We start from the raw sequence: 14747 nt of genomic DNA, 5'->3' as shown, positions 1-14747 counted from the left end.
GCGGGGGAGGCGGGAAAAGGCGTGCGAGGGGGAGAAACGGTGTAAAAAAGTGTTTGGGGAGGGCGGGGAGGGGATTTGTTGGAACCCGGAAGTGGGAGTCGGAAACCCGGAAGTGGGAGTCGGAAACCCGGAAGTGGGAGGCGGAAACCGGAAGTGAGGGGGAGAGGAGCGGGGGAGGCGGGAAAAGGCGCCCGAGGGGGTGAAACGGTTTCAAAAAGTGTTTGGGGAGGGCGGGGGAGGGGATTGGGTGGAACCCGGAAGTGGGAGGCGGAAACCCGGAAGTGGGAGGCGGAAACCGGAAGTGAGGGGGAGAGGAGCGGGGGAGGCGGGAAAAGGCGTCCGAGGGGGTGAAACGGTGTAAAAAAGTGTTTGGGGAGGGCGGGGAGGGGATTTGTTGGAACCCGGAAGTGGGAGGCGGAAACCCGGAAGTGGGAGGCGGAAACCGGAAGTGAGGGGGAGAGGAGCGGGGGAGGCGGGAAAAGGCGTGCGAGGGGGAGAAACGGTGTAAAAAAGTGTTTGGGGAGGGCGGGGAGGGGATTTGTTGGAACCCGGAAGTGGGAGTCGGAAACCCGGAAGTGGGAGGCGGAAACCGGAAGTGAGGGGGAGAGGAGCGGGGGAGGCGGGAAAAGGCGCGCGAGGGGGTGAAAGGGTGTAAAAAAGTGTTTGGGGAGGGCGGGGAGGGGATTTGTTGGAACCCGGAAGTGGGAGGCGGAAACCCGGAAGTGGGAGGCCGAAACCGGAAGTGAGGGGGAGAGGAGCGGGGGAGGCGGGAAAAGGCGCCCGAGGGGGTGAAAGGGTGTAAAAAAGTGTTTGGGGAGGGCGGGGAGGGGATTTGTTGGAACCCGGAAGTGGGAGGCGGAAACCCGGAAGTGGCAGGCGGAAACCGGAAGTGAGGGGGAGAGGAGCGGGGGAGGCGGGAAAAGGCGCCCGAGGGGGTGAAACGGTGTAAAAAAGTGTTTGGGGAGGGCGGGGAGGGGATTTGTTGGAACCCGGAAGTGGGAGGCGGAAACCCGGAAGTGGGAGGCGGAAACCGGAAGTGAGGGGGAGAGGAGCGGGGGAGGCGGGAAAAGGCGTCCGAGGGGGTGAAACGGTGTCAAAAAGTGTTTGGGGAGGGCAGTGAGGGGATTGGGTGGAACCCGGAAGTGGGAGGCGGAAACCCGGAAGTGGGAGGCGGAAACCGGAAGTGAGGGGGAGAGGAGCGGGGGAGGCGGGAAAAGGCGCGCGAGGGGGTGAAACGGTGTCAAAAAGTGTTTGGGGAGGGCGGGGAGGGGATTTGTTGGAACCCGGAAGTGGGAGGCGGAAACCCGGAAGTGGGAGGCGGAAACCGGAAGTGAGGGGGAGAGGAGCGGGGGAGGCGGGAAAAGGCGCGCGAGGGGGTGAAAGGGTGTAAAAAAGTGTTTGGGGAGGGCGGGGAGGGGATTTGTTGGAACCCGGAAGTGGGAGTCGGAAACCCGGAAGTGGGAGGCGGAAACCGGAAGTGAGGGGGAGAGGAGCGGGGGAGGCGGGAAAAGGCGTGCGAGGGGGTGAAAGGGTGTAAAAAAGTGTTTGGGGAGGGCGGGGAGGGGATTTGTTGGAACCCGGAAGTGGGAGGCGGAAACCCGGAAGTGGGAGGCGGAAACCGGAAGTGAGGGGGAGAGGAGCGGGGGAGGCGGGAAAAGGCGTCCGAGGGGGTGAAACGGTGTCAAAAAGTGTTTGGGGAGGGCAGTGAGGGGATTGGGTGGAACCCGGAAGTGGGAGGCGGAAACCCGGAAGTGGGAGGCGGAAACCGGAAGTGAGGGGGAGAGGAGCGGGGGAGGCGGGAAAAGGCGTCCGAGGGGGTGAAACGGTGTCAAAAAGTGTTTGGGGAGGGCGGGGGAGGGGATTTGTTGGAACCCGGAAGTGGGAGGCGGAAACCCGGAAGTGGGAGGCGGAAACCGGAAGTGAGGGGGAGAGGAGCGGGGGAGGCGGGAAAAGGCGCGCGAGGGGGTGAAAGGGTGTAAAAAAGTGTTTGGGGAGGGCGGGGAGGGGATTTGTTGGAACCCGGAAGTGGGAGGCGGAAACCCGGAAGTGGGAGGCGGAAACCGGAAGTGAGGGGGAGAGGAGCGGGGGAGGCGGGAAAAGGCGTCCGAGGGGGTGAAACGGTGTCAAAAAGTGTTTGGGGAGGGCGGGGGAGGGGATTTGTTGGAACCCGGAAGTGGGAGGCGGAAACCCGGAAGTGGGAGGCGGAAACCGGAAGTGAGGGGGAGAGGAGCGGGGGAGGCGGGAAAAGGCGCCCGAGGGGGTGAAAGGGTGTAAAAAAGTGTTTGGGGAGGGCGGGGGAGGGGATTTGTTGGAACCCGGAAGTGGGAGGCGGAAACCCGGAAGTGGGAGGCGGAAACCGGAAGTGAGGGGGAGAGGAGCGGGGGAGGCGGGAAAAGGCGTCCGAGGGGGTGAAACGGTGTAAAAAAGTGCTTGGGGAGGGCGGGGGAGGGGATTGGGTGGAACCCGGAAGTGGGAGGCGGAAACCCGGAAGTGGGAGGCGGAAACCGGAAGTGAGGGGGAGAGGAGCGGGGGAGGCGGGAAAAGGCGCCCGAGGGGGTGAAACGGTTTCAAAAAGTGTGTGGGGAGGGCGGGGGAGGGGATTGGGTGGAACCCGGAAGTGGGAGGCGGAAACCGGAAGTGAGGGGGAGAGGAGCGGGGGAGGCGGGAAAAGGCGCGCGAGGGGGTGAAAGGGTGTAAAAAAGTGTGTGGGGAGGGCGGGGAGGGGATTTGTTGGAACCCGGAAGTGGGAGGCGGAAACCCGGAAGTGGGAGGCGGAAACCGGAAGTGAGGGGGAGAGGAGCGGGGGAGGCGGGAAAAGGCGTCCGAGGGGGTGAAACGGTGTCAAAAAGTGTTTGGGGAGGGCGGGGGAGGGGATTGGGTGGAACCCGGAAGTGGGAGGCGGAAACCCGGAAGTGGGAGGCGGAAACCGGAAGTGAGGGGGAGAGGAGCGGGGGAGGCGGGAAAAGGCGTCCGAGGGGGTGAAACGGTGTAAAAAAGTGTTTGGGGAGGGCGGGGGAGGGGATTTGTTGGAACCCGGAAGTGGGAGGCGGAAACCCGGAAGTGGGAGGCGGAAACCGGAAGTGAGGGGGAGAGGAGCGGGGGAGGCGGGAAAAGGCGTCCGAGGGGGGGAAACGGTGTCAAAAAGTGTTTGGGGAGGGCGGGGGAGGGGATTGGGTGGAACCCGGAAGTGGGAGGCGGAAACCCGGAAGTGGGAGGCCGAAACCGGAAGTGAGGGGGAGAGGAGCGGGGGAGGCGGGAAAAGGCGTCCGAGGGGGTGAAACGGTGTAAAAAAGTGTTTGGGGAGGGCGGGGGAGGGGATTGGGTGGAACCCGGAAGTGGGAGGCGGAAACCCGGAAGTGGGAGGCGGAAACCGGAAGTGAGGGGGAGAGGAGCGGGGGAGGCGGGAAAAGGCGTCCGAGGGGGTGAAACGGTGTCAAAAAGTGTGTGGGGAGGGCGGGGGAGGGGATTTGTTGGAACCCGGAAGTGGGAGGCGGAAACCCGGAAGTGGGAGGCCGAAACCGGAAGTGAGGGGGAGAGGAGCGGGGGAGGCGGGAAAAGGCGTCCGAGGGGGGGAAACGGTGTAAAAAAGTGTTTGGGGAGGGCGGGGGAGGGGATTGGGTGGAACCCGGAAGTGGGAGGCGGAAACCCGGAAGTGGGAGGCCGAAACCGGAAGTGAGGGGGAGAGGAGCGGGGGAGGCGGGAAAAGGCGTCCGAGGGGGTGAAAGGGTGTAAAAAAGTGTTTGGGGAGGGCGGGGGAGGGGATTTGTTGGAACCCGGAAGTGGGAGGCGGAAACCCGGAAGTGGGAGGCGGAAACCGGAAGTGAGGGGGAGAGGAGCGGGGGAGGCGGGAAAAGGCGTCCGAGGGGGTGAAACGGTTTCAAAAAGTGTGTGGGGAGGGCGGGGGAGGGGATTTGTTGGAACCCGGAAGTGGGAGGCGGAAACCCGGAAGTGGGAGGCCGAAACCGGAAGTGAGGGGGAGAGGAGCAGGGGAGGCGGGAAAAGGCGTCCGAGGGGGGGAAACGGTGTCAAAAAGTGTTTGGGGAGGGCGGGGGAGGGGATTTGTTGGAACCCGGAAGTGGGAGGCGGAAACCCGGAAGTGGGAGGCGGAAACCGGAAGTGAGGGGGAGAGGAGCGGGGGAGGCGGGAAAAGGCGCCCGAGGGGGTGAAACGGTGTAAAAAAGTGTTTGGGGAGGGCGGGGGAGGGGATTGGGTGGAACCCGGAAGTGGGAGGCGGAAACCCGGAAGTGGGAGGCGGAAACCGGAAGTGAGGGGGAGAGGAGCGGGGGAGGCGGGAAAAGGCGTCCGAGGGGGGGAAACGGTGTCAAAAAGTGTTTGGGGAGGGCGGGGGAGGGGATTGGGTGGAACCCGGAAGTGGGAGGCGGAAACCCGGAAGTGGGAGGCGGAAACCGGAAGTGAGGGGGAGAGGAGCGGGGGAGGCGGGAAAAGGCGTCCGAGGGGGTGAAACGGTTTCAAAAAGTGTGTGGGGAGGGCGGGGGAGGGGATTGGGTGGAACCCGGAAGTGGGAGGCGGAAACCCGGAAGTGGGAGGCCGAAACCGGAAGTGAGGGGGAGAGGAGCGGGGGAGGCGGGAAAAGGCGTCCGAGGGGGTGAAACGGTGTCAAAAAGTGTTTGGGGAGGGCGGGGGAGGGGATTGGGTGGAACCCGGAAGTGGGAGTCGGAAACCCGGAAGTGGGAGGCGGAAACCGGAAGTGAGGGGGAGAGGAGCGGGGGAGGCGGGAAAAGGCGTCCGAGGGGGTGAAAGGGTGTAAAAAAGTGTTTGGGGAGGGCGGGGAGGGGATTTGTTGGAACCCGGAAGTGGGAGGCGGAAACCCGGAAGTGGGAGGCGGAAACCGGAAGTGAGGGGGAGAGGAGCGGGGGAGGCGGGAAAAGGCGTCCGAGGGGGTGAAACGGTTTCAAAAAGTGTTTGGGGAGGGCGGGGGAGGGGATTTGTTGGAACCCGGAAGTGGGAGTCGTAAACCCGGAAGTGGGAGGCGGAAACCGGAAGTGAGGGGGAGAGGAGCGGGGGAGGCGGGAAAAGGCGTGCGAGGGGGTGAAAGGGTGTAAAAAAGTGTTTGGGGAGGGCGGGGGAGGGGATTTGTTGGAACCCGGAAGTGGGAGGCGGAAACCCTGAAGTGGCAGGCGGAAACCGGAAGTGAGGGGGAGAGGAGCGGGGGAGGCGGGAAAAGGCGTGCGAGGGGGTGAAACGGTGTAAAAAAGTGTTTGGGGAGGGCGGGGAGGGGATTTGTTGGAACCCGGAAGTGGGAGTCGGAAACCCGGAAGTGGGAGGCGGAAACCCGGAAGTGGGAGGCGGAAACCGGAAGTGAGGGGGAGAGGAGCGGGGGAGGCGGGAAAAGGCGCCCGAGGGGGTGAAACGGCGTAAAAAAGTGTTTGGGGAGGGCGGGGAGGGGATTTGTTGGAACTCGGAAGTGGGAGTCGTAAACCCGGAAGTGGGAGGCGGAAACCGGAAGTGAGGGGGAGAGGAGCGGGGGAGGCGGGAAAAGGCGTGCGAGGGGGTGAAACGGTGTAAAAAAGTGTTTGGGGAGGGCGGGGAGGGGATTGGGTGGAACCCGGAAGTGGGAGTCGGAAACCCGGAAGTGGGAGGCGGAAACCGGAAGTGAGGGGGAGAGGAGCGAGGGAGGCGGGAAAAGGCGTGCGAGGGGGTGAAAGGGTGTAAAAAAGTGTTTGGGGAGGGCGGGGAGGGGATTTGTTGGAACCCGGAAGTGGGAGTCGGAAACCCGGAAGTGGGAGGCGGAAACCGGAAGTGAGGGGGAGAGGAGCGGGGGAGGCGGGAAAAGGCGCGCGAGGGGGTGAAAGGGTGTAAAAAAGTGTTTGGGGAGGGCGGGGAGGGGATTTGTTGGAACCCGGAAGTGGGAGTCGGAAACCCGGAAGTGGGAGGCGGAAACCGGAAGTGAGGGGGAGAGGAGCGGGGGAGGCGGGAAAAGGCGTCCGAGGGGGTGAAAGGGTGTAAAAAAGTGTTTGGGGAGGGCGGGGAGGGGATTTGTTGGAACCCGGAAGTGGGAGGCGGAAACCCGGAAGTGGGAGGCGGAAACCGGAAGTGAGGGGGAGAGGAGCGGGGGAGGCGGGAAAAGGCGTCCGAGGGGGTGAAACGGTGTCAAAAAGTGTTTGGGGAGGGCGGGGAGGGGATTTGTTGGAACCCGGAAGTGGGAGGCGGAAACCCGGAAGTGGGAGGCGGAAACCGGAAGTGAGGGGGAGAGGAGCGGGGGAGACGGGAAAAGGCGTCCGAGGGGGGGAAACGGTGTCAAAAAGTGTTTGGGGAGGGCAGTGAGGGGATTGGGTGGAACCCGGAAGTGGGAGGCGGAAACCCGGAAGTGGGAGGCGGAAACCGGAAGTGAGGGGGAGAGGAGCGGGGGAGGCGGGAAAAGGCGCGCGAGGGGGTGAAAGGGTGTAAAAAAGTGTTTGGGGAGGGCGGGGAGGGGATTTGTTGGAACCCGGAAGTGGGAGGCGGAAACCCGGAAGTGGGAGGCGGAAACCGGAAGTGAGGGGGAGAGGAGCAAGGGAGGCGGGAAAAGGCGTGCGAGGGGGTGAAACGGTGTCAAAAAGTGTTTGGGGAGGGCGGGGAGGGGATTTGTTGGAACCCGGAAGTGGGAGGCGGAAACCCGGAAGTGGGAGGCGGAAACCGGAAGTGAGGGGGAGAGGAGCGGGGGAGGCGGGAAAAGGCGCGCGAGGGGGTGAAAGGGTGTAAAAAAGTGTGTGGGGAGGGCGGGGAGGGGATTTGTTGGAACCCGGAAGTGGGAGGCGGAAACCCGGAAGTGGGAGGCGGAAACCGGAAGTGAGGGGGAGAGGAGCGGGGGAGGCGGGAAAAGGCGTCCGAGGGGGTGAAACGGTGTAAAAAAGTGTTTGGGGAGGGCGGGGAGGGGATTTGTTGGAACCCGGAAGTGGGAGGCGGAAACCCGGAAGTGGGAGGCCGAAACCGGAAGTGAGGGGGAGAGGAGCGGGGGAGGCGGGAAAAGGCGTCCGAGGGGGGGAAACGGTGTAAAAAAGTGTTTGGGGAGGGCGGGGGAGGGGATTTGTTGGAACCCGGAAGTGGGAGGCGGAAACCCGGAAGTGGGAGGCGGAAACCGGAAGTGAGGGGGAGAGGAGCGGGGGAGGCGGGAAAAGGCGCCCGAGGGGGGGAAACGGTGTAAAAAAGTGTTTGGGGAGGGCGGGGGAGGGGATTTGTTGGAACCCGGAAGTGGGAGGCGGAAACCCGGAAGTGGGAGGCGGAAACCGGAAGTGAGGGGGAGAGGAGCGGGGGAGGCGGGAAAAGGCGTCCGAGGGGGTGAAACGGTGTAAAAAAGTGCTTGGGGAGGGCGGGGGAGGGGATTGGGTGGAACCCGGAAGTGGGAGGCGGAAACCCGGAAGTGGGAGGCGGAAACCGGAAGTGAGGGGGAGAGGAGCGGGGGAGGCGGGAAAAGGCGTCCGAGGGGGTGAAACGGTGTAAAAAAGTGCTTGGGGAGGGCGGGGGAGGGGATTTGTTGGAACCCGGAAGTGGGAGGCGGAAACCCGGAAGTGGGAGGCCGAAACCGGAAGTGAGGGGGAGAGGAGCGGGGGAGGCGGAAAAGGCGTCCGAGGGGGGGAAACGGTGTAAAAAAGTGTTTGGGGAGGGCGGGGGAGGGGATTTGTTGGAACCCGGAAGTGGGAGGCGGAAACCCGGAAGTGGGAGGCGGAAACCGGAAGTGAGGGGGAGAGGAGCGGGGGAGGCGGGAAAAGGCGTCCGAGGGGGTGAAACGGTGTAAAAAAGTGTTTGGGGAGGGCGGGGGAGGGGATTTGTTGGAACCCGGAAGTGGGAGGCGGAAACCCGGAAGTGGGAGGCGGAAACCGGAAGTGAGGGGGAGAGGAGCGGGGGAGGCGGGAAAAGGCGCCCGAGGGGGTGAAACGGTTTCAAAAAGTGTGTGGGGAGGGCGGGGGAGGGGATTTGTTGGAACCCGGAAGTGGGAGGCGGAAACCCGGAAGTGGGAGGCCGAAACCGGAAGTGAGGGGGAGAGGAGCGGGGGAGGCGGGAAAAGGCGTCCGAGGGGGGTGAAACGGTTTCAAAAAGTGTTTGGGGAGGGCGGGGGAGGGGATTTGTTGGAACCCGGAAGTGGGAGGCGGAAACCCGGAAGTGGGAGGCGGAAACCGGAAGTGAGGGGGAGAGGAGCGGGGGAGGCGGGAAAAGGCGCGCGAGGGGGTGAAAGGGTGTAAAAAAGTGTTTGGGGAGGGCGGGGGAGGGGATTTGTTGGAACCCGGAAGTGGGAGGCGGAAACCCGGAAGTGGGAGGCCGAAACCGGAAGTGAGGGGGAGAGGAGCGGGGGAGGCGGGAAAAGGCGTCCGAGGGGGTGAAACGGTGTAAAAAAGTGTTTGGGGAGGGCGGGGGAGGGGATTTGTTGGAACCCGGAAGTGGGAGTCGGAAACCCGGAAGTGGCAGGCGGAAACCGGAAGTGAGGGGGAGAGGAGCGGGGGAGGCGGGAAAAGGCGCCCGAGGGGGTGAAACGGTGTAAAAAAGTGTTTGGGGAGGGCGGGGAGGGGATTTGTTGGAACCCGGAAGTGGGAGGCGGAAACCCGGAAGTGGGAGGCGGAAACCGGAAGTGAGGGGGAGAGGAGCGGGGGAGGCGGGAAAAGGCGTCCGAGGGGGTGAAACGGTGTCAAAAAGTGTTTGGGGAGGGCAGTGAGGGGATTGGGTGGAACCCGGAAGTGGGAGGCGGAAACCCGGAAGTGGGAGGCGGAAACCGGAAGTGAGGGGGAGAGGAGCGGGGGAGGCGGGAAAAGGCGCGCGAGGGGGTGAAACGGTGTCAAAAAGTGTTTGGGGAGGGCGGGGAGGGGATTTGTTGGAACCCGGAAGTGGGAGGCGGAAACCCGGAAGTGGGAGGCGGAAACCGGAAGTGAGGGGGAGAGGAGCGGGGGAGGCGGGAAAAGGCGTGCGAGGGGGTGAAAGGGTGTAAAAAAGTGTTTGGGGAGGGCAGTGAGGGGATTTGTTGGAACCCGGAAGTGGGAGGCGGAAACCCGGAAGTGGGAGGCGGAAACCGGAAGTGAGGGGGAGAGGAGCGGGGGAGGCGGGAAAAGGCGTCCGAGGGGGTGAAACGGTGTCAAAAAGTGTTTGGGGAGGGCAGTGAGGGGATTGGGTGGAACCCGGAAGTGGGAGGCGGAAACCCGGAAGTGGGAGGCGGAAACCGGAAGTGAGGGGGAGAGGAGCGGGGGAGGCGGGAAAAGGCGTCCGAGGGGGTGAAACGGTGTCAAAAAGTGTTTGGGGAGGGCGGGGGAGGGGATTTGTTGGAACCCGGAAGTGGGAGGCGGAAACCCGGAAGTGGGAGGCGGAAACCGGAAGTGAGGGGGAGAGGAGCGGGGGAGGCGGGAAAAGGCGCGCGAGGGGGTGAAAGGGTGTAAAAAAGTGTTTGGGGAGGGCGGGGGAGGGGATTTGTTGGAACCCGGAAGTGGGAGGCGGAAACCCGGAAGTGGGAGGCGGAAACCGGAAGTGAGGGGGAGAGGAGCGGGGGAGGCGGGAAAAGGCGTGCGAGGGGGTGAAACGGTGTCAAAAAGTGTTTGGGGAGGGCGGGGGAGGGGATTTGTTGGAACCCGGAAGTGGGAGGCGGAAACCCGGAAGTGGGAGGCGGAAACCGGAAGTGAGGGGGAGAGGAGCGGGGGAGGCGGGAAAAGGCGCCCGAGGGGGTGAAAGGGTGTAAAAAAGTGTTTGGGGAGGGCGGGGGAGGGGATTTGTTGGAACCCGGAAGTGGGAGGCGGAAACCCGGAAGTGGGAGGCGGAAACCGGAAGTGAGGGGGAGAGGAGCGGGGGAGGCGGGAAAAGGCGTCCGAGGGGGTGAAACGGTGTAAAAAAGTGCTTGGGGAGGGCGGGGGAGGGGATTGGGTGGAACCCGGAAGTGGGAGGCGGAAACCCGGAAGTGGGAGGCGGAAACCGGAAGTGAGGGGGAGAGGAGCGGGGGAGGCGGGAAAAGGCGCCCGAGGGGGTGAAACGGTTTCAAAAAGTGTGTGGGGAGGGCGGGGGAGGGGATTGGGTGGAACCCGGAAGTGGGAGGCGGAAACCGGAAGTGAGGGGGAGAGGAGCGGGGGAGGCGGGAAAAGGCGCGCGAGGGGGTGAAAGGGTGTAAAAAAGTGTGTGGGGAGGGCGGGGAGGGGATTTGTTGGAACCCGGAAGTGGGAGGCGGAAACCCGGAAGTGGGAGGCGGAAACCGGAAGTGAGGGGGAGAGGAGCGGGGGAGGCGGGAAAAGGCGTCCGAGGGGGTGAAACGGTGTCAAAAAGTGTTTGGGGAGGGCGGGGGAGGGGATTTGTTGGAACCCGGAAGTGGGAGGCGGAAACCCGGAAGTGGGAGGCGGAAACCGGAAGTGAGGGGGAGAGGAGCGGGGGAGGCGGGAAAAGGCGTCCGAGGGGGTGAAACGGTGTAAAAAAGTGTTTGGGGAGGGCGGGGGAGGGGATTTGTTGGAACCCGGAAGTGGGAGGCGGAAACCCGGAAGTGGGAGGCGGAAACCGGAAGTGAGGGGGAGAGGAGCGGGGGAGGCGGGAAAAGGCGTCCGAGGGGGGGAAACGGTGTCAAAAAGTGTTTGGGGAGGGCGGGGGAGGGGATTGGGTGGAACCCGGAAGTGGGAGGCGGAAACCCGGAAGTGGGAGGCCGAAACCGGAAGTGAGGGGGAGAGGAGCGGGGGAGGCGGGAAAAGGCGTCCGAGGGGGTGAAACGGTGTAAAAAAGTGTTTGGGGAGGGCGGGGGAGGGGATTGGGTGGAACCCGGAAGTGGGAGGCGGAAACCCGGAAGTGGGAGGCCGAAACCGGAAGTGAGGGGGAGAGGAGCGGGGGAGGCGGGAAAAGGCGTCCGAGGGGGTGAAACGGTGTCAAAAAGTGTGTGGGGAGGGCGGGGGAGGGGATTTGTTGGAACCCGGAAGTGGGAGGCGGAAACCCGGAAGTGGGAGGCCGAAACCGGAAGTGAGGGGGAGAGGAGCGGGGGAGGCGGGAAAAGGCGTCCGAGGGGGGGAAACGGTGTAAAAAAGTGTTTGGGGAGGGCGGGGGAGGGGATTGGGTGGAACCCGGAAGTGGGAGGCGGAAACCCGGAAGTGGGAGTCGGAAACCGGAAGTGAGGGGGAGAGGAGCGGGGGAGGCGGGAAAAGGCGTCCGAGGGGGTGAAAGGGTGTAAAAAAGTGTTTGGGGAGGGCGGGGAGGGGATTTGTTGGAACCCGGAAGTGGGAGGCGGAAACCCGGAAGTGGGAGGCGGAAACCGGAAGTGAGGGGGAGAGGAGCGGGGGAGGCGGGAAAAGGCGTCCGAGGGGGTGAAACGGTGTCAAAAAGTGTGTGGGGAGGGCGGGGGAGGGGATTTGTTGGAACCCGGAAGTGGGAGGCGGAAACCCGGAAGTGGGAGGCCGAAACCGGAAGTGAGGGGGAGAGGAGCAGGGGAGGCGGGAAAAGGCGTCCGAGGGGGGGAAACGGTGTCAAAAAGTGTTTGGGGAGGGCGGGGGAGGGGATTTGTTGGAACCCGGAAGTGGGAGGCGGAAACCCGGAAGTGGGAGGCCGAAACCGGAAGTGAGGGGGAGAGGAGCGGGGGAGGCGGGAAAAGGCGTCCGAGGGGGTGAAACGGTGTAAAAAAGTGTTTGGGGAGGGCGGGGGAGGGGATTGGGTGGAACCCGGAAGTGGGAGGCGGAAACCCGGAAGTGGGAGGCGGAAACCGGAAGTGAGGGGGAGAGGAGCGGGGGAGGCGGGAAAAGGCGTCCGAGGGGGGGAAACGGTGTCAAAAAGTGTTTGGGGAGGGCGGGGGAGGGGATTGGGTGGAACCCGGAAGTGGGAGGCGGAAACCCGGAAGTGGGAGGCGGAAACCGGAAGTGAGGGGGAGAGGAGCGGGGGAGGCGGGAAAAGGCGTCCGAGGGGGTGAAACGGTTTCAAAAAGTGTGTGGGGAGGGCGGGGAGGGGATTGGGTGGAACCCGGAAGTGGGAGTCGGAAACCCGGAAGTGGGAGGCCGAAACCGGAAGTGAGGGGGAGAGGAGCGGGGGAGGCGGGAAAAGGCGTCCGAGGGGGTGAAACGGTGTCAAAAAGTGTTTGGGGAGGGCGGGGGAGGGGATTGGGTGGAACCCGGAAGTGGGAGTCGGAAACCCGGAAGTGGGAGGCGGAAACCGGAAGTGAGGGGGAGAGGAGCGGGGGAGGCGGGAAAAGGCGCGCGAGGGGGTGAAAGGGTGTAAAAAAGTGTTTGGGGAGGGCGGGGAGGGGATTTGTTGGAACCCGGAAGTGGGAGTCGTAAACCCGGAAGTGGGAGGCGGAAACCGGAAGTGAGGGGGAGAGGAGCGGGGGAGGCGGGAAAAGGCGTCCGAGGGGGTGAAACGGTTTCAAAAAGTGTTTGGGGAGGGCGGGGGAGGGGATTTGTTGGAACCCGGAAGTGGGAGTCGTAAACCCGGAAGTGGGAGGCGGAAACCGGAAGTGAGGGGGAGAGGAGCGGGGGAGGCGGGAAAAGGCGTCCGAGGGGGTGAAAGGGTGTAAAAAAGTGTTTGGGGAGGGCGGGGGAGGGGATTTGTTGGAACCCGGAAGTGGGAGGCGGAAACCCGGAAGTGGCAGGCGGAAACCGGAAGTGAGGGGGAGAGGAGCGGGGGAGGCGGGAAAAGGCGTGCGAGGGGGTGAAACGGTGTAAAAAAGTGTTTGGGGAGGGCGGGGAGGGGATTTGTTGGAACCCGGAAGTGGGAGTCGGAAACCCGGAAGTGGGAGGCGGAAACCCGGAAGTGGGAGGCGGAAACCGGAAGTGAGGGGGAGAGGAGCGGGGGAGGCGGGAAAAGGCGCCCGAGGGGGTGAAACGGCGTAAAAAAGTGTTTGGGGAGGGCGGGGAGGGGATTTGTTGGAACTCGGAAGTGGGAGTCGTAAACCCGGAAGTGGGAGGCGGAAACCGGAAGTGAGGGGGAGAGGAGCGGGGGAGGCGGGAAAAGGCGTCCGAGGGGGTGAAACGGTGTAAAAAAGTGTTTGGGGAGGGCGGGGAGGGGATTGGGTGGAACCCGGAAGTGGGAGTCGGAAACCCGGAAGTGGGAGGCGGAAACCGGAAGTGAGGGGGAGAGGAGCGAGGGAGGCGGGAAAAGGCGTGCGAGGGGGTGAAAGGGTGTAAAAAAGTGTTTGGGGAGGGCGGGGAGGGGATTTGTTGGAACCCGGAAGTGGGAGTCGGAAACCCGGAAGTGGGAGGCGGAAACCGGAAGTGAGGGGGAGAGGAGCGGGGGAGGCGGGAAAAGGCGCGCGAGGGGGTGAAAGGGTGTAAAAAAGTGTTTGGGGAGGGCGGGGAGGGGATTTGTTGGAACCCGGAAGTGGGAGGCGGAAACCCGGAAGTGGGAGGCCGAAACCGGAAGTGAGGGGGAGAGGAGCGGGGGAGGCGGGAAAAGGCGTCCGAGGGGGTGAAAGGGTGTAAAAAAGTGTTTGGGGAGGGCGGGGAGGGGATTTGTTGGAACCCGGAAGTGGGAGGCGGAAACCCGGAAGTGGGAGGCGGAAACCGGAAGTGAGGGGGAGAGGAGCGGGGGAGGCGGGAAAAGGCGTGCGAGGGGGTGAAACGGTGTAAAAAAGTGTTTGGGGAGGGCGGGGAGGGGATTTGTTGGAACCCGGAAGTGGGAGGCGGAAACCCGGAAGTGGGAGGCGGAAACCGGAAGTGAGGGGGAGAGGAGCGGGGGAGACGGGAAAAGGCGTCCGAGGGGGGGAAACGGTGTCAAAAAGTGTTTGGGGAGGGCAGTGAGGGGATTGGGTGGAACCCGGAAGTGGGAGGCGGAAACCCGGAAGTGGGAGGCGGAAACCGGAAGTGAGGGGGAGAGGAGCGGGGGAGGCGGGAAAAGGCGCGCGAGGGGGTGAAAGGGTGTAAAAAAGTGTTTGGGGAGGGCGGGGAGGGGATTTGTTGGAACCCGGAAGTGGGAGGCGGAAACCCGGAAGTGGGAGGCGGAAACCGGAAGTGAGGGGGAGAGGAGCAAGGGAGGCGGGAAAAGGCGTGCGAGGGGGTGAAACGGTGTCAAAAAGTGTTTGGGGAGGGCGGGGAGGGGATTTGTTGGAACCCGGAAGTGGGAGGCGGAAACCCGGAAGTGGGAGGCGGAAACCGGAAGTGAGGGGGAGAGGAGCGGGGGAGGCGGGAAAAGGCGCGCGAGGGGGTGAAAGGGTGTAAAAAAGTGTGTGGGGAGGGCGGGGAGGGGATTTGTTGGAACCCGGAAGTGGGAGGCGGAAACCCGGAAGTGGGAGGCGGAAACCGGAAGTGAGGGGGAGAGGAGCGGGGGAGGCGGGAAAAGGCGTCCGAGGGGGTGAAACGGTGTAAAAAAGTGTTTGGGGAGGGCGGGGAGGGGATTTGTTGGAACCCGGAAGTGGGAGGCGGAAACCCGGAAGTGGGAGGCCGAAACCGGAAGTGAGGGGGAGAGGAGCGGGGGAGGCGGGAAAAGGCGTCCGAGGGGGTGAAACGGTGTAAAAAAGTGTTTGGGGAGGGCGGGGGAGGGGATTTGTTGGAACCCGGAAGTGGGAGGCGGAAACCCGGAAGTGGGAGGCGGAAACCGGAAGTGAGGGGGAGAGGAGCGGGGGAGGCGGGAAAAGGCGCCCGAGGGGGGGAAACGGTGTAAAAAAGTGTTTGGGGAGGGCGGGGGAGGGGATTTGTTGGAACCCGGAAGTGGGAGGCGGAAACCCGGAAGTGGGAGGCGGAAACCGGAAGTGAGGGGGAGAGGAGCGGGGGAGGCGGGAAAAGGCGTCCGAGGGGGTGAAACGGTGTAAAAAAGTGCTTGGGGAGGGCGGGGGAGGGGATTGGGTGGAACCCGGAAGTGGGAGGCGGAAACCCGGAAGTGGGAGG

This window comes from Struthio camelus, chromosome 6 (genome assembly GCF_040807025.1).
Source record: "Struthio camelus isolate bStrCam1 chromosome 6, bStrCam1.hap1, whole genome shotgun sequence".
NCBI lineage: Eukaryota > Metazoa > Chordata > Aves > Struthioniformes > Struthionidae > Struthio > Struthio camelus.
The sequence above is the reverse complement of the archived record's forward strand: the minus strand, read 5'-3'. Positions refer to the sequence as shown.